This window comes from Haemorhous mexicanus, chromosome 18 (assembly GCF_027477595.1).
Source record: "Haemorhous mexicanus isolate bHaeMex1 chromosome 18, bHaeMex1.pri, whole genome shotgun sequence".
NCBI classification, from domain to species: Eukaryota; Metazoa; Chordata; class Aves; order Passeriformes; family Fringillidae; genus Haemorhous; species Haemorhous mexicanus.
The window spans coordinates 13,878,898-13,896,816 of record NC_082358.1 but is presented as its reverse complement, the minus strand read 5'-3'; positions in this window follow the sequence as shown (position 1 = coordinate 13,896,816).

The window sequence follows — 17,919 nt, the reverse complement described above, 5'->3', positions numbered from 1 at the left end:
GACCCTGGGGCAGCCCCTCACCACCCTGCTGTGGGAATGGTGACATTGTGCTGGAACCTCACCAACCCCTTCCCAACACGGGCTTTCCCCAAAATGCAGAAAAGCCCAAAGTTCTTTCACTGGCAGGGCTGTTTACTGTTGTCAGTGTGGTTCCTGAGCCCCCTGCAGAGTGTGCAGCCTGGGTGGCTCCTAATCCCCCTGCAGAGCATGCAGCCTGACTAAGTGCTGCTATTTTAAAGCCATTGTCACCATTTGCTGCTCCCCCAGGTGAGTCACAGAGCTCACTCACACTGGGGGTGGCTGCAGCAGGGAGAGCTTTTTGTTCTCAGTTTTCACAGCACCTCAGCCAATAAAACCTGCCTTTGCAAAGGTTTCCACAGGCAAGCAAAATAGCAAGAGAGAATTCCCAATTTTATGGTGTGGAAGGAACACCATTGACTTGCTTGCATCATCCAGCTGGCACTTTTATTTCAGAGTTCATTGTGGGTTTGGGTGTAATTCTGTTACTGATCATGACAAAGAGAGGAAAACAGATTTGTCAGGAGGGTTGTGCTGGCTGGGGAGGGCGTCAGGTGTTTCAGGGGTGATGAGGAACCTGCAAGGGTGGAACCAGAGCAAGAATCTGCATCCAGCTCCTCAGCAGGGAAGGGAGGGGACATCCTGATTCCCTCATTTCTTCCAGCCCTGGGTCAAGCACCTTTCTCATTTCCTCCTTGGTGCAAATCCCTGTCTGCTACAAGCTCAGGTGATATCCCACCACTCCAGTCTCAGAATTCCATCCACAGACAGGATATGATTTAGGAATGCTCCCTGGAACAGAATTTATCCCTGGGCTGAGGCACAGAATCCCAGGCTGGCAGTGAAACCAGTCTCCCATGCAATAATGCTGGACTAATTGTCTTTTTTATTTTGATTGTTTGGTCTTTCTCCCTGGTTAAAATATTATTGTGAAGTGGTTTTGAAATGCAGGATGTAAATATTTAATTCCAAAAATGCTTCATTTCTGTAAGAGGTCATTACACTCACTACAAATTTGAGCCATATTTTGCCTTCCATGGATCTATTTGCTCCTAAAATGTTTTCAAATTCAGCCTTAAAACCTTAATATTCATCATGAAGGAAGCAATTTGGATTATCATGTCCTTTACCTGTGAATGTAAGAATTGCAGTGCTCCTTTTCCTCCAAAAAAAGGATTTTCCTTGAACTGAGCCATCACAGTGAACTTTATTCTGATTAATTTTTCCCAGTTGTGTGGACAATGAGCCATCCATTCTTTGAGGTGTCTTTCAACTCTTCAATATTCTTTCCCAGTAATTTCAAAGCCATCCCATGTTTCCATCAAGGACAGATCAGAGGGACACACATTGAATTTTATTTTGCCAAACTGGGAATTATTTAGCTGGGTGGCAGCCACAGAAAATCTTCTGCGAAGCACAGGAAACTGTGCTGCTTTCACAATTTTTCAGCCCTCAAAATGCTATTTTTTCTTTCTAAAAATCTCCACTGAAGCTGTCACCAAATAAATCTTCCTCCCCTGCAGGAAATGCTCAGCTCATGCATCTGACAGCTGCATAAAACTTCCTGTTCATCAATGGCACAGAGCTCCCAACAATTATCAATGATTAACCAGCTTCTCTATGACTGTCCAGAGCCAGAGCCAAGAGCATTCAAATATTGACAGTGGAGGAGCAGATGACTCCTGCTCTGTGTTTGCCTCTGCCCCTGCCACACGTGCTCAGGAGATGGTGGTGGGTGGGTTGGAGGTGAGGGTTTCCATCTGGCTGCTGCTGCCAAGGTTCACCCAGCAGAGCATGAGGGATCAGCAGCAAAACCCCCCTGGCAGGGAGGGCAGAGGGAACCTGCAGGAGAACAGCTGAGCCAAAAGCAAAATTAGGCATAGCTCCAGTGGAATTCTGGCAGTTTGGAACAAAATGTAAGTGAGGTTTTGACTCAGCTTTGATGTTTCTCTCAGAAGAGGATGGATGGAGTGGATCATGGATTCTTTCAGATGACAGAGCCCAGCATTTGCATGGACTGATGGATCCTGGATCCTGAGCAGGGAGAGCTGTGGGAGCCTCCTGAATCCCAGATCCAGGCCAGCCCCTGGGCCTCTGAGATCCACAAGGTTTGTTCACCTGGAGCCTGCATTCCCAAGACACTCTGAGACCCTCTGAGGGTCCCACTGTCAGTTCAGCCTACTTAGAGGAGGTTCCCAAAAACCTGAGGCCGTGCAGTGACTGATGCTGTCACACCTGACAGACCCCAAAGTGAGGTGCTGGCACTCTGAAATTCCTGATATCCATTACAAACTCCATAATCCTTGGGACAGACAGGAGCTGGAAGGTCATCACCCAAACATCCCATGCCCATCACTGTGAACATCCTCCTCTCTGGGGGAGCAGCTGCTGCTTTGAACTGCAGAAGGAAAGCACACCTGAGCTCCTGGTGTTCCTGCAAACCTGAAAAGCCTGGCTCAGAGCTCCAGGGAAAACTGTTTCTGCTGAAGTTCTGCTGGAGTTCTGAGCTGGATTGGACCTGGCTGTGTACAGCTGGTGGTTCCTGGGGCTGCCCCAGTGATGTTTTCAGCCAGTCAGGTTTCCCTGCTGTCTCCCATGGAGTTCCCATTAATGCTCGGGTCTGTCTTGTGTTTCACCACTGTGGCCTGGTGGGTTGTGAGAAGGAGAGACTGACTGCTGCAGTGCAGGAGCCCTGGGAAGCAGCACCATCCCTAATTGCTGCCCTGCCTCTCAGCAGGCCCTGGGTCAGGCTGCAGCCCCTTCTGTGGTCTGGCTCTGCAGCAGCTCCAGCAAGCCCAGAGGAATCCCTGCAGATCCCCACGGGGCTGGGAGCAGCCTCTGGCTCACACACTCCAGCTGGAGCTCAATGGGAAGCATTCCCTCCTTCTGCTTCCAGAGACGCCTGAGCAGCGTTTTTAAATGATGTTTCAGCCTGGAGTTCCTGCAGACTGTGAGTCAGTGCTGATGTAGGAAGGGAGCTGCTGATCTGATTGTCTCTTCTTCCCCCTTCACAAAAATCCCCCAGGTTCCTGCTGCCACTATTCTTCTGGTTTTAAAGAGGGAGGGTTACAGACCCTACACAAGCTATTTCTCCACGTGGGAGCTTCTAGAACAGATGAAAGGTTCCTGTGTCAGGACTGAGACAGAGAGTTATTGTAGCTGTGCTGCCTCAGTGGGTGGAACAGGCATGTGAACCACAATTACTCTCCTGTAGGAGCACTTTAGGTCTCTATCAAATATGCAGTGATGATAACAATACTATGTCAAATATTCACTTCCTTCTGCACAGCCTGGGCCACCACTCTGCCCAGCAGGCTCTGCTTTGAACCCCCTGGCTCTGCTTTCCCCTCTCAGTGCTTCCCCTTCCCAAGCCTGAAATATGGAAAACTGGAGGAGCTGCAGCTACTAAAAAGAAGTAAAAAAAGTCTTCTTGTAAATTTTATATTTAATTCTTGCCTTGAGTGAGGAAGTAGCAGGCACATGAGCAGGGACCTGCAGCAGGGGTAGAGAGGTGCTGGGGTTTGGGCGGTGTTTGGCCCCTTTGGTCAGGTCTAGGATGTTCTCCTGTGCTGAGGAGGGGCCAGGCACGAGGCTGAGCCTGCTCTGGTGGGATGTGCAGGGTTGGGAAGAGCAGAGTGCCCACAGCCAGGTGTGTCCTGGCCAACTCCTGCTGCACCTGGACACAGGTAAGGCCATGGCCACACTCCTGCCCTTCTGTCAGGTGCTGCTGGGAAACCTTTGTTTCCCCACCCTGGTGGCTTTGGGCTGAGGGAAAAGTCCAAATTTTCTTCTGTTTTCTTTGGACTTCTGCCAAGAAAAGGCATCAATGGCCTCGGGCACCTTGTCCTGGTGCTTCCTGCTCTCCAGATCACCTGGGAGAGCTCTCCCTGCAATTCCAGCTGTGAATTCCTGCAGCTGCCCTGGAGCACGGGGTTAAAGCTCCTCTTCAGCACAGGGGAACCTCCTCAGGTCACTGCAGGATTAGGGCAGCTGCAGCCAATTTTTCTCCCTGGAAAAATATGATTTGAAAACTTCTGCCGAGTGGAAATGCAAGGATGGATATCCCTGGTGCAATCCACTGAAGGGCTAAAAGCTTTCAAGCTACGGGAGGAAAAATGACCCTTAGTGAGGGATAAGAATTTGATATCATTGTATTGCTGCTGCTGGCATATCGGGCAGGAGCTGTGCCAGCCCCTGGGCTGTCCCTTTCCCTTTCCCTTTCCCTTTCCCTTTCCCTTTCCCTTTCCCTCTCCCTCTCCCTTTCCCTTTCCCTCTCCCTTTCCTTTCCCTTTCCCTTTCCCTTTCCTTTCCCTTTCCCTCTCCCTTTCCCTCTCCCTCTCCCTCTCCCTTTCCCTTTCCCTTTCCCTCTCCCTTTCCCTCTCCCTTTCCTTTCCCTTTCCCTTTCCCTTTCTCTTTCCCTTTCCCTTTCCCTTTCTGAACTCGTGTGAGCTCCGTGACCCCGCCGGATTACTCAGCACAGCTGAGAGCCAGAGCTTTATTCCAGGAGGATTCCAGGGCTCCCTGAGCAGCCCTGTCCTCCAGCGCAGCTCCCCGGCGAGCAGTGACCCTGCAGCAGTGACACTCCTGAGCAGGCCCTGACCGGTCCTCCAGGGCCAAGGCTAGCACTTACACTTCCCACAAAACCCTTCATTTCCCCCTCTATTTTACCCACTTGTAAAAAGCAATTAGAGCTGGAAACCTGACTGCATTCTCAGCATCAGCTGAGGGGTGCTCAGGGAAATTCAGGATGCTCAGGGATGCTCAGGGAAGTTTCGGGATGCTCAGGAAAATTTCGGGATGCTCACAGAAGTTCCAGGAAGCTCAGGGATACCCGTGGAAGTTTCGGGATGCCGGGCAGCCTGTCAGCAGGTGGCGGCGTTAAGCCGCGCTCAGCCAGGAGATGCTCAGTGCGCTCAGCTGAGCCCGGCGTTCACCCCAAAACTCCCTTCCCTTCCCTTCCCTTCCCTTCCCTTCCCTTCCCTTCCCTTCCCTTCCCTTCCCTTCCCTTCCCTTCCCTTCCCTTCCCTTCCCTTCCCTTCCCTTCCCTTCCCCCAGACAATCACCCTCAGTTCTAAGTTTCTGAGCATTTGGGACTCCAAATGAGGTGCTCTCAAGCAGCCTTGTGCCCTCCAACCCTTTCCAGGTACTTCCAGCCACTTCCCCCTCCCACAAAGGAATTTTCTGTCTGTCTGAATTTTCTCCTCTGCCTTCAGCCAAGGACAATCCTGGCTGATGAACTGCACCAGTCTGTGCACGTTTGTGCAGCTCAACCTGGAAGTGAGATTTCTTCTCTTTAATCACCTGCTCTGGAAAAAACAGTCTTTCCAAGCCCTCTGGGTTTCCTCCGTGCTGCTACAACACCAGCTGTTGTCCTTGTGCTGTTAAAATAGACTGTGGTGGCTGAGGGGAGAGTTTGGCTGCACAAGAGCTGTTCTTGTCGTGACAGACTCATGGGCAGGTTTGTTTTTAGCAGCTTGAGTAAAATCCTAAGTCCCAGCTGTGAAAATAACATGAGGGTGTCAACAGGCCAAGGACATACTCATACATCCTTTAAAAATTAGCTTATTGTGGTGATTGTCTTTTAAATAAAGAACTGCAACCCAGAGAAGCTGTTTTGAGCATTGATATTTGGGTAATTCAGAGTACCTTAAACATTTCTTAAACAATCAGATTTCTCCCTCTAGCATTAATGAACCAGCTGTTATTATTGACTCCTACTCCAGCCTCATCCCTTTGTTCCCATTCTGGACAAAAACCCCAATTTAGGCATGAGAAGCCTTCTGAAGATGCCTCTTGTGCAGGCAGAGGTGGAGGGGGGTAGATGCCAGCACATGACTCAGGCTGTGTCCCAAACAACTGCCACTGTTTGCTCTGAGCCAGGCTCATTCTAAAGTTATCTTTATTGTCTTTTCTCTCAGAACAAGCTTTTGTGTTGGTAAATTTGTTCCCTGGGGTCAGGGAGTCCGTGCTGGTGTTGTCAGGTGTGGTTAATGATTTCAGGTGACTCATATGTCAGGGCTCACTCACTCAGGCCTCCCAGCAAACCCACAGTGACTCAGGAAGGTTTTTTATCACAGCCTTGAGATGATGTGTGCTCACGGAATTCTAAAAGAAAGAGCAATAACAGATATTTTAGCGGGTTTTTTTTTTGTGTTCCCACAATCTGTTTGTGGCTCTGAGAGGGGATTAGATAGCCCTTATCAGGGACAGCCCACATGTCCCAGAGAGCAGCAGCTCTGCAGGCTGGGTTTACAGAGGACACCGTGGTTAATGTTTTTGCAGCTGGCATGTGACTGCAGAGGGGACACCCGAGGGACAGGAGAGGGGAGCTCTGCACGTGTGCCACTGCTGGGGTGGCTGAGTGCAAGAGGCAGAGCCACCCCAGGTCCCACCTGAACACATCCAAACCCCGGGGAAGGGAACCCCCCCTTTTTAGTCAGCTCTGGAAAGCACCTGCAGCGTGCACAGAGGGTAATGAGGGTGCTGTGCAGAACACAGAGCTGGCAGGGACACTGGGGCTCACCCCTCCAGCCCTGGGCACCTCGTGCTGCCCAGGCTGGGACACATCCAGGGGCAGCCCCAGCTGCTCTGGGAATGCCATCCCAGCCCCTCACCATCCCACAGGGAGGAATTCCTTCCCAGAGTGTGAGTAGGGATCGCAGAGGGAACGATTTCCCTGTGTCACTGTCACAGCACCAACAGAAGCTGAGTTATTTATGGTCAGAAATAAAGAATGAGCTTGAATGTTGAGTCAGAGCAGAAATCCCATAGGAAAATTGGGGGTGCATTCCATAAAATGAGACTTATTCAGCAAGGATTAGCAACAGCTGAAGTATTCTGTTACATAAATGTCACTTTTTGTAATGCTCCTGTGAGATAGGGACTATTGTTTTTCCCCCAGGAAAAAATTGGTTGGGAATTCTCAAAGCATCTTGATTGTATTTGTGTGTCCTGCAAATTCCACAGGCAAACACTTCCGAAGGGCAGTCCTGGCACTTCCCTGACCCCGGATTTGAGGAGTTATAAATAACTGCAGGAAGCACTGCACGTCCCACTGCTCTGGGTAATATTTGATGGGGGTCAGTGTGCAATGAACTCCTCAGGTAACGGAGTCCAGTGGACAATTATTGCCTGACACTTCAGTTTTCTATTTGGATAATTTGACCTTTTAATTGAGCACTTAACCTGAAAGTTTGTACAGTTTGAGGCCACTCTCAGAGGAGAAAAAACACCACTATTATATATATTCTTCTCCAAATTTCCAATTAAAGGAAAACCCTGGGCAATGGAGTTTTCCTGTGCCTGCTGGCTGGTGCTGGAGCTCACAGGAGGAGAGCAGGGGTGTTTGAAGCCCAGGGATTCTCTGGCAGGGCAGAGTGGGTCAGGCACTGGCAGGGCTGGGATGGGCTGCCCTCGTTGGCCTCTCCCTTATCACAGAGGGATTCCTGCTGGAGGTTTGCTCTGCCTCTCGGGGTCAGCTGGGTTTGCTGGGCACACACAGCATGGCTGTAAGCCGTGTTTTCCCCAAAGCTGGGGGGTTTTTGAAGGGCAGTTCATTCACTCAGCAAACCCCTCAGGAGTGGGAAAAGGCTGGGGAGGCACAGCCAGGGCTGGGCTGCTCCTGCAGGGTCCAGCCTGTCTGCGTGGCTCCCTGAGCATCCCCAGCCTGCTCCCTTCCCAGGGCTGCTCCAGGTGCTGCCTGAGGGCATTCCTGGGGCTGGGCCTGGTCCCAGAGATGCCTCAGGTTCAGCTTTTCTATGTTTCAGGTTCTGTGCTGCTTTGGTGTGAGGGTCTGGGTTCATATTATGGGATGGTGAGCTCTGTGCCCAGAGCAGGGAGACAAAACAATTCCTGCTCCAGCTGGGCACCAAGGACAAATGATCCCAATCTCAGCCCAGGAGCACAAACCCTGTGGGCTGGAGAGAGAAAAACAAGCAGGGTGGGAGTGCCTGGGCTGAAGCTGGGCTGGGACAATGAACTGCAAGGTGCAAATGGAGCAGAGCTGATCCCAGGGAGAGACCCCGTGTCCATTTTGGGGCCATTTTGGGTCATCTTGGGTGCAGCCCTGGCTGGGCTCTGGTGCTGCCCCAGGTGGGTCCATGCAGGAGATCCTTTCAATAAATCCCTGCTTTATTCTTTATCTCCATCCAGCCTCTGCTCTAGCTCAGTCTGCACAAGGCAATTCTGCTGAAAAAGGTGTTTAGAGAAGCCACACCACGATAAAATATATATATTTATACTTCCTTGTGAACTTTCTGCAGCTCTGGTGGATCACCCAGCTGCTAAAATGGGTTGTAACTCTACCAAGGAAGTAGCTCAGAGATTCAGAGACCTCAGGTTCCAGTGAGGATTTTTTCCCACCTTTAATAATGTCCAATAAAAGATAAAAGGTGGGAACTGTTTTCCTGCAGATCAGCAACTGCTGAAAGCCAGGGCAGTGCTCTTACTCATGGGCAAGGCTGATAATCCCACAAACTCACTCATCCATCCTCCAAGAGCAATTTATTCCAGCCCAGATCATGCAGTTCATTGCTGGTAAGGAGGAGGAACAACCTTTTGCAATATGTTCCTCCCAGCCAATCCTCCTTTGCTACTGGCTTTTTCCTACCAGGTTGCCCAAGAATGTTGAAGAAAATTCAGGGAGACTTTTTCACACCACTGACTACCCAATGTTTTTGCTGGCAGCAACAAACCCGGGCTTGAAAGTTTGTGCAATGTGGAGATGGGATGGGTGGGTGGGGGAATAACTGAAAATGAAAAAGCAAACTCAGGGTTTAGGGTGTGGGATTTAGGGTGCTTCTGCTTTGGGTGAGACAGGGAGAGAGAGGAAGAGAGAGAGAAATTCAACACAGAAGCAGCTCCAGCTGAAAATTCTCAGTGAAATTGAGGAGAAGAAATGGCTTTGGGAGATAATTTCTCTAAACATGTTCATGGCAAAGGAAAAACAAAGATTTTTTTGGCTACAAAGATTTTTACATCTCTGAATATTTTCAGTATCCTCTGTGCAAACAAAGTGGTCTTGACTCAAGCCCTGCTGAACAAAATGTCTGCAATTTTTGTTATTGACAGTTCTGGCTGAAAAACCAGCAATTAACACACAGCATTAATGACAGCTTCTCTGCTAGAACAAACTCCTCGAGGTAAAGGCTAATGGGGCTTTAATGATCTCTCTGGAAAATGGAAATGGTCCTTTCCAGCACAGCCAGCCATTATTCTCCCATTTTAACCATCACTGACAAACCAGGACAAACTGTGCTCTGAGCTGGTGGAAATCCTGCTCTGAGTGTGCCTGTGACAAAGAATATTTAACTTGTGAGAGCAGGAAAGAGCAACCAGTCATTCTGTTTTATTATTTGTCTCATTCCTGGCCAGTCTGGCAAATGTAAAAACAAAGAACACTTTATTTCTCAAGTCATCATAAATATGGATTAATCCCTCGAACCTTACAGGAAAGCTGAGGGTGCTGGGGGATCAGAAAGAGGGGAAATCCACATGAGCTTGGAGAAATGCTGGCATTTCTCACCAGTAAACACCACGTGGAGGGGGATGATCAAAGCTGCTGCACTAGTTCAAATATTGTCCCTGGAACAGAGCCACGAGCACTCGGCTCTGTGTCTCCCTTAAGCTCTCAAGGAAAGGTCCCATTGCTCATGGGCTGTCTCACCCTGCTCTGCTTTTCCTGCTCTGCTTTTCCTGCTCTTTTCCTGCTCCATCCCAAGGTCCCACAGCTGCAATGTGCTGCTTGCCCACATCTGACACCGACTCCCTCTTGCTGCATCTTTGGGTCACATCCTGACCCTCATTATCTTTATTAAGTGATTTAAAATTACCTTTATCTCTTCTGGCACCTTCATTCTGCCCTGCTCTTCAGGCTCAGAGCAGTTCCTAACTCGTAATATTTGGGAAATCTGGGGAAATGTGCAGCTGGGAGCTGCATCCAGCTGAGCCTGCATCCCTGTCCCGGGGGCTGCCCTTCCCTCCATCCCCTGGAGCCTGCAGGGAGCAATCTGGGGCAGTTTGGCCACAGCTCAGCCCAGAAAGGTTTGGGTTGAAGGAACCTTAAATCTGACCCCATCCCACACCTCCCACTGTCCCAGGTGCTCCCAGCCCTGCCCAGCCTGGCCTTGGGCACTGCCAGGGATGCAGGGGCAGCCCCAGCTGCTCTGGGCACCTGTGCCAGGGCCTGCCCACCCTGCCAGGGAGGAATTCCATCCCAACATCCCACCTAACCCTCCTCTCTGCCATTTGAACCCATTCCCTGTCTCCTGCCCCTCCATCCCTATAAATTCTCTCTCCATCTTTCCTGCAGCTCCTCCAGGCCACAGTGAGGTCACCCCAAAGCTTCTCCAGGAAGAACAATCCCAATTTTCCCAACCTTCCCTCCCAGCTGGGGTTCCCAGTGTCACAGTTCTGACACTCAGGCTGGGGACATTTCCCATGCAGGAGCAGCCAGCCCTGGCCGTGTCCCTCCTGCCCCCATCCTGGGCTGGATTTTGTGGTGCCTGGTTGAAAAGGTCTCTGGCTGAAGGTTTCCCCCTCACCCCATGCCCTGGCTGCTCATTAAACCCCTGCTATCAATAGCAGAGCACGGGGTGGGAGTGCAGGTTCAGCCAGTGCATTCTCCCACTGAGGCATGCCAAAAATAGACTCACAAAAGTCCAACTCTGATGAAACTTTAACTGTTCCCAGTAAAAAAACCCCACATACTATACTAACTAACTGATCCCTGACACTCACCTCCCAATTCCTCACAAGCTGTGCAATAAATGTGTTAAAAACCATCATCTGTTTTTATTTATTAATTTTTAAATATTTACATTATATTAACAATATATTTTTAATATTTACATTATATTTACAAGACCTCTTTTGCCTGTATTTCCAAATTAATATATATATATATTTTCTTTTCCTGCTTTTCAGCTGATAAAGTGAAATGAGGCTTCCTCACAAGCTGTGGAATAAATGTGTCAAAACCCCATCATCTGTTTTTATTTATGAATTTTTTAAATATTTGCATTATATTTAAAATATATTTTTAATATTTACAAGACCTTTTTTGGCTGTATTTCCAAATTAATATATTTTTTTTTTTCTTTTCCTGCTTTTCAGCTAATAAAGTGAAATGAGGCTTCCTCACAAGCTGTGGAATAAGTGTGTTAAAAACCCATCATCTGTTTATATTTATTAATATCTTAATATTTACATTATATTTACAGTATTTTTAATATTTACATTACATTTACAATACCTGTTATGAAAGCTGAGAACTCAGAGGAAGCAGAGGAGGAGTCCACCTGCATTTGATAATGACAGAATTAACTTTGAGTTACCTGAGCTTTTAAAGCTTTGATTATTAATGTTGTATTTATGATTTCTGTGCAAGCTAGGAGATGGTGAGGTCCTGCACAGGCTGCTGGCAGTGGCTCAGGAACAGGTTTTCCCCAGGACCAACACTGCCTAATTAGTCTGGCTCTCTGGCCAGGTAAGCAAAGCTCTATCCCTGGATTAACAACTGAAAATAAATCAGTTTTCTCTGTCTGCACAGACAAGAGCAGCAAGGCTGCACATTGCTGAAAATTTAAGAGCTATCCAGGCACCAAGAAGGTTCAGCTTTGGTCAGAAGTGAAGTTTTCCAGCTCAGACCAGGACTGTCCAAGGTTTTCTCACCATGCAGAGGTGCTGGCCTGGGCCCGCTGGTGCCTGAAGGTGTTTGGGAGGAGCTGCTTCCTAAAAATCCACACATGCCATGAGACTGAGGTGGTTTTTAATGAAATGCCCTTTCAAAATGAAAATGAAGAGTTGTTGACATAATAATAATGTTGAAAACTACGGGTTTGGAGCTTGACTGGAAGAAAAATCTTTATCCTGGAGGAAATTCTTGTAACAGCCCTGCTAATCTTAGAAAAACTCTGAGTTCTCCAGAAGATTCCTTCCCAAAAGATTTGCATCCAGCTGATGTGTTTTCTCTCCCCCAAACTTTTGCTAAAAAACCACCTTTGCTTCAATCAGGTTTTCCAGCACAGAAGAATTTTAAATTTCAGGATCATTTAGAAAAAGAGCAAACCTGGTTGCCCTTCAGCACAGCCAGTGTGGGGCATGTGGCTGCACAGCACAGCCCTGACACTGTGTGACCCCCAAAATGTTATTTCCACATCTCTGCCTGCCCAGGGGCTCTGATTCCCCCAGAAATTCCAGGTTTTTTTCCCTGGATGCCATTGACTTCTATAAATAGCACACTCCTCTCTCCCCATGTCACAAATCCTTTTGGATAAAAAATGAATGTTTTCCAGTCTGGCACTGCTCTGGGGGCCAAGCACAACCCCAGAGAGGCTGGGGGAGGCAGCAGCTCCCCCAGGGGATGCTGAACATGCAGAACTCCCCCAGAGCTCCGTGTTTGTGAGGGCACCTGCAGAGCCCTGCTGCTGGATCAAAGCACAGATCCAACATTTGGCACCAGCCACGGCCCTCCCTGCCCAGCTCCTCCTGCAGGCAGCACCATGTGCTATTTTTAAACCTTTCTTCCATTCATCTGCATCCACAGACAAATAAAACTTGCCCCAGTGCAGTGGTTATCTGTTGCCTCAGAGCTGACTCTCATTCTTCAGGCAATGAGTTTCCCTTTCAGTTCTGCCTTTGGGCAAGAGGAGCTTTGCAGGGTTATGAATCAACTGCTCTTGTCTGGAGCATGTCTTGGGGCACACCTTCCCTGTCTTCCTTGCCAGGCTTCCCTCAGAGCCTGGCCCTGTGCTGGGAAGTTGTTTTGCCACTGTTCAGCAACAAAAATGCCTTTTGCAATTTGCTCTTTTCTCCTTCCAACCAGAAGGGAAGTCCCCAAGAGGTTCTCAGGTATCCAAAGTGAAATTTTAGCGTTTAGAACAAAAACCTAAAGTCCTGCTGGTTTTAGGTGGCTTAAATTCACTTTAATATTTAAGAACCTGAGGGATGGCATCCCAAAAAAAATGATTCAGCACCTGAAGCTCTCTGAAGAGGGACCCTGGGGATCTTCCTGGTTCCTCTGGCTGCACATGGGGGTGGTGTTGCCCTTCCCAGCCCCAGGGTCTCATCCCCAGACACAAATTGACACCTTGATGTCTTAGATAGCAGGAGTTCTAACACCATTGTAGTACCAGGATTTCATGTCCCCAGAGCTCCAAACCTCCTGGATGTTTCCCACAGGCAGCTCCTCTAGGCACTGCCTGTTCCTGGTCCCTGCAGCAGCCACCTGACCCCAGATCCCTCCAACCCACTCTTTTGTACCACTTGTTCTTATTGCCTGCAGTGTGGCCTGCTCAGATCAGCCCTGCTCCTGATCTTTAGTGATTGCTCCAGCTGCAGCTCACTGGGGGATGGATTGCCTTCTGTACCACCTTCATGTACCCACCCTGCATCCCCCTGCACCACCTTCTGCTGCAGACTCCAGCAATTCTGCAGCCAGAGCAGCCCTGCTGAAACCAGGCCTGCACAAAAAGGATTTTGTCAGGATCAAAGTCCCAGGATCCCTGCTCACAAAGGGGGGGAAGGACGAGGGGTCGTAGTCTGTGTGTGAACCACAAAGTTCCTTTGGTGGAGGAGCTTTTTCCTTCCCTCTGGAGCTGCACAGGTGAGCAAACCACACCTAAAAAATTCCCCCAGCTCCCCCGTGCTTTGGGGTGGGTGTGGGGACCAGTTCTCTCCATTTCAAGAGAATTTCACTCCCAGTGACTCCCATTAACTGCTGCCCGTGGTGGCTAAATGAAATCATCATCTATAAACAGATCAATAAATAAAACATCCTTACAATTATGGGCTTGAATTCTTCTTGTAGCTCTATGGCTCTTTCTGGCCCCAAAATCCTTTTCAGTCTGCACACAAATAGGTATTGAACAGGCAGGTGGGATGCACCACTCATTGTGGAGCTAATGAATCTGATGAAATGATATTTCACTACCCTCCAAATGTTTCCCTCAGCCTGCCCTTCTCATCACCCCTTCCAGGAACACTTGGAGGTGAACTTTGAAATGTTCAATTTTTGTAGGAAAACCAAAAGTCTGATCTCTTATGGAGCCAGCTTCCCTTGGTAGGTCTCGAATCACAGACTCACAGGTTAATTTAGATAGGAACAGATCTCCAAGGGTCCAATCTCCACCTTGTCACCTAACCCAGAGCACTGAGTGCCTCCCCCAGTGGCAGTGGAAGCTCCCAGTAAGAGTGTCCAGGCTGTCCAACTACTTGAGAACTTTATATCATTGCCTGCACATCAGCTATCTCCTGGTTTTCCTCTGTGCTTATTTTATTTTAGTGGAGTGTGCTTTGAAAGTCTTCACTTGTGTTGAAATTCTGAATGTTACAAGGAGCATCAAAGCTTTTCCTTCCAGTTCTTTCAACCACAGCCACAGGGAAGACAGGATTCTTCCAGAGCTCCAAAAGCTGAGCAGAGCAGGGGGGGATGATCCCAGTTATCCTGGTTTTCTGCCCAGAATCTTGCTCCCAAACTCTTCCTTGTGCTCCTTCTGCTCCCATTCACAGTGACCACAGTTGGGGCCCCAGCTGGGTTTCCTCCTGAGCTCCGTGGTGGCCCAGACACCCAGCCCTGCCTGAGGAGTGGGTCTGGGGTCTGCAGGCTGAGCTTGGCTGTCCCTGCCGAGCCCCCCAGGCAGGGCTGGCCTTTGCCCACGGCTGAGCTGGCTCCTGGCTGACCCCTGGGCAGATTCTGGTACCTTTGCCCTGCAGAGAAATGGGACAGAGCCTGGTTCAGGCAGTGCCCTCACCTGCAGCACTGCCCGTGGCTCCTGCTGGTGGAACTGAGACAACAAGGGGGGTTTTTGAGGCAGATTGGAAGCCTGGATAAGTGAATCCTTTCTGCCTGAGGCTTCTCAAACATTTCCTTCCAGTATTTCCATTAAATCTGGAGAACCTTTTTCCCTTCTTCACCTTGAGCCAGCCCCGTGCTGCTGGAATCCCACCTGCAGTGAGGCCAGCACACCTGGAGCATTCCCTGCTCCTCTCCTGTCTCCTGTTTTCCTGTGCAGCACAGGTCACCACAGCATGGGTCAGATGAGACTCTGATTTCCATTCCCCTTTCAGGACAGCTGAGCTGATAGTGGAGGGTGAAGTGCCAGTGCAGATTCCAATTTGGGGTAATTTTTGTACTCCTGGCTCCCCTTTATTGCCCTGCTGCTGTCCCTGCCAGCAGCTGGCTCCCTTCCCTTCTCCCTTCCCTTCCCTTCCCTTCCCTTCCCTTCCCTTCCCTTCCCTTCCCTTCCCTTCCCTTCCCTTCCCTTCCCTTCCCTTCCCTTCCCTTCCCTTCCCTTCCCTTCCCTTCCCTTCCCTTCCCTTCCCTTCCCTTCCCTTCCCTTCCCTTCCCTTCCCTTCCCTTCCCTTCCCTTCCCTTCCCTTCCCTTCCCTTCCCTTCCCTTCCCTTCCCTTCCCTTCCCTTCCCTTCCCTTCCCTTCCCTTCCCTTCCCTTCCCTTCCCTTCCCTTCCCTTCCCTTCCCTTCCCTTCCCTTCCCTTCCCTTCCCTTCCCTTCCCTTCCCTTCCCTTCCCTTCCCTTCCCTTCCCTTCCCTTCCCTTCCCTTCCCTTCCCTTCCCTTCCCTTCCCTTCCCTTCCCTTCCCTTCCCTTCCCTTCCCTTCCCTTCCCTCTGCCTGGAGTTCACCCAACCCTTGGAAAATTAGAGACAAAGAGTTTGAACTTGTTGAGAGGAACATGCCCAAGGAAGCACAGGATGGTTTTCCCTGATTATTAAACACATTCCATTCCACACTTGTTTTGACATCGTCCCTCGGAGAAAAATATTTTGTTTCATGGAGAGGCCTCGTTGTTGCTTTTCCTGTCAGGAATTATTGCTCCATAGGTGCTCAGCTCCATCCAAAGTTCTTTAAAATTCCTTCTGGATCCAAGTCCTACAGCTGAGGTTTGACTTGTTAGGTTGTTCCAAAGCCTCAAAGATCACACAACTGAGATAAAAACCGTGGACAGGAGTTGAAATTCGATGTGGTCTGTCCTGTGGTAGCAAGGAGTATGGGAATATAGGAGATCAAATCCATACAGGAATTGCATGAGGCATTAATGAAGTTCCAGACAATAAAAGCTCTGGTTTTCAATTCTGATACTCAAAAATAGCCAAGAATAAATAGAAGGGAATAAGCACAGTGCTCAGTTTCATGATATAATATTCACACTTTTGTCCAAGCCTTGCCTGAAAGGAGATATTAAAACAAATTAGAGAGATATTAAATTAGAATGGAGCCACCCCCACCCTGGGCTGTCAATGCTGGGGCTCTCAGGGGAATTCACTCATTCACACAGGGGATCAGTGAGCTGCTGGCAGCTTCAATCCCAACAAACCTCTTGTTTCAATTTTCTGCAGCCAAAACCAGCTTTTTCTGCTAGAGCTACAACTCTTCCATGAATTTTCAAGAGATGTGCCACAAAGGAGTGAAAATTGTCCAACTTTCTCCTTTTCTAAGAGGTGATAGTGCATCAAACACCCACCCACCCACAGGCAGTGCCATTGAATTAAAAATGAAGTTTCACATCTTTAAAATGAGGCATGGGATGGATTTCCTGAGCATTTGTCCTGAAATGAACTGCAGCTGGGAACCAGTCACAGAATTAATTGTTTAGAATTTGGGTTATTTTGCACCATTAATTGAAGAATTGACAGAGATGTGAATTTGCCTCTGGCTGTTGAGCACCAAGGTCCTTCTGAGGCTGGAGGGCACCAACCTGAGCCTTGTCTGTCACTGATGGGAGCAGGGAAAGGTCTCTAAATCCCTCTGCAGGGACTGACTCAGAGCTGTGGCACAGCAGCGGGCCAGGAACAGAGCAGAGATCAAAACCTCCAGATTGCCAGGCCCGAGGACTGCCATTCTTATCCATGAAAACCATGGATTATTGGCTCCAGCTTTGCCTGTTAGCTCCAACACGCCCAAAGCCCAAAGAGAATTCACTTCCTTCTGGACAGGTGAACCTCACTCCCTGCCCTGTAGGGACAGGGAATGTGGAGGTGAATTAATTCCATGAAAGCTGTGATCCTGCTGCCTTCCTTCGAGGGGGGACTGCAGGAATTGATCCCGGGGAGGTGGTGTTGGGATGGAAATTCTGAACGAGGGCCTCGTTCCAAGGCAGCAGAGGGCTGCACTGGATTTATCCTGCTGGGCTAAAGGGTGCCCAGATATTATTAATATTATTATTAATATTAACATTAATATTATTAATATTATTATTAATATTAACATTAATATTATTATTAATATTACCATTAATATTAATATTATTATTAATATTAACATTAATATTATTATTAATATGAATATCAATAGTAATAGTAATATCAATAGTAATATTAATATCAATATTAATAGTAATTTATATTTATATTTATATTTATATTTATATTTATATTTATATTTATATTTATATTATGTATATGTATATGTATATGTATATGTATATGTATATGTATATGTATATTTATATTTATATTTATATTTATATTTATATTTATATTTATATTTATATTTATATTTATATTTATATTTATATTTATTAATCCCAGGGCATCTGCTGGGGTCCTGCTCCGGAAATAGAGGGAGAGGAAATCTCTGTTGGTGCCTGAAGTGGAAGCCTGCCTTGGTCATTCATTGTCTATGTAGTTTGATAATTACCTATTTCCTAAGTCAATTGCTTTGGACGTTTACTCGGGGGTAGGAGATTAATGAAGTTCTCTGCAAACTTCAGGAACCTGAAAAACTCCAAAGATTCCGGAACTGCATTTTCCAGGTCAGTGGCTGCTGGTCACCCAGCAGAGAGCACAGATTTGTACCTGGGCTCGCACAGAGCCCACCCAAAGCAACACCCAAAGCGTGGATCTCTGGGTCCACTGCCTTGAAACAGCAAACAGCCCGAGCAGTTCGG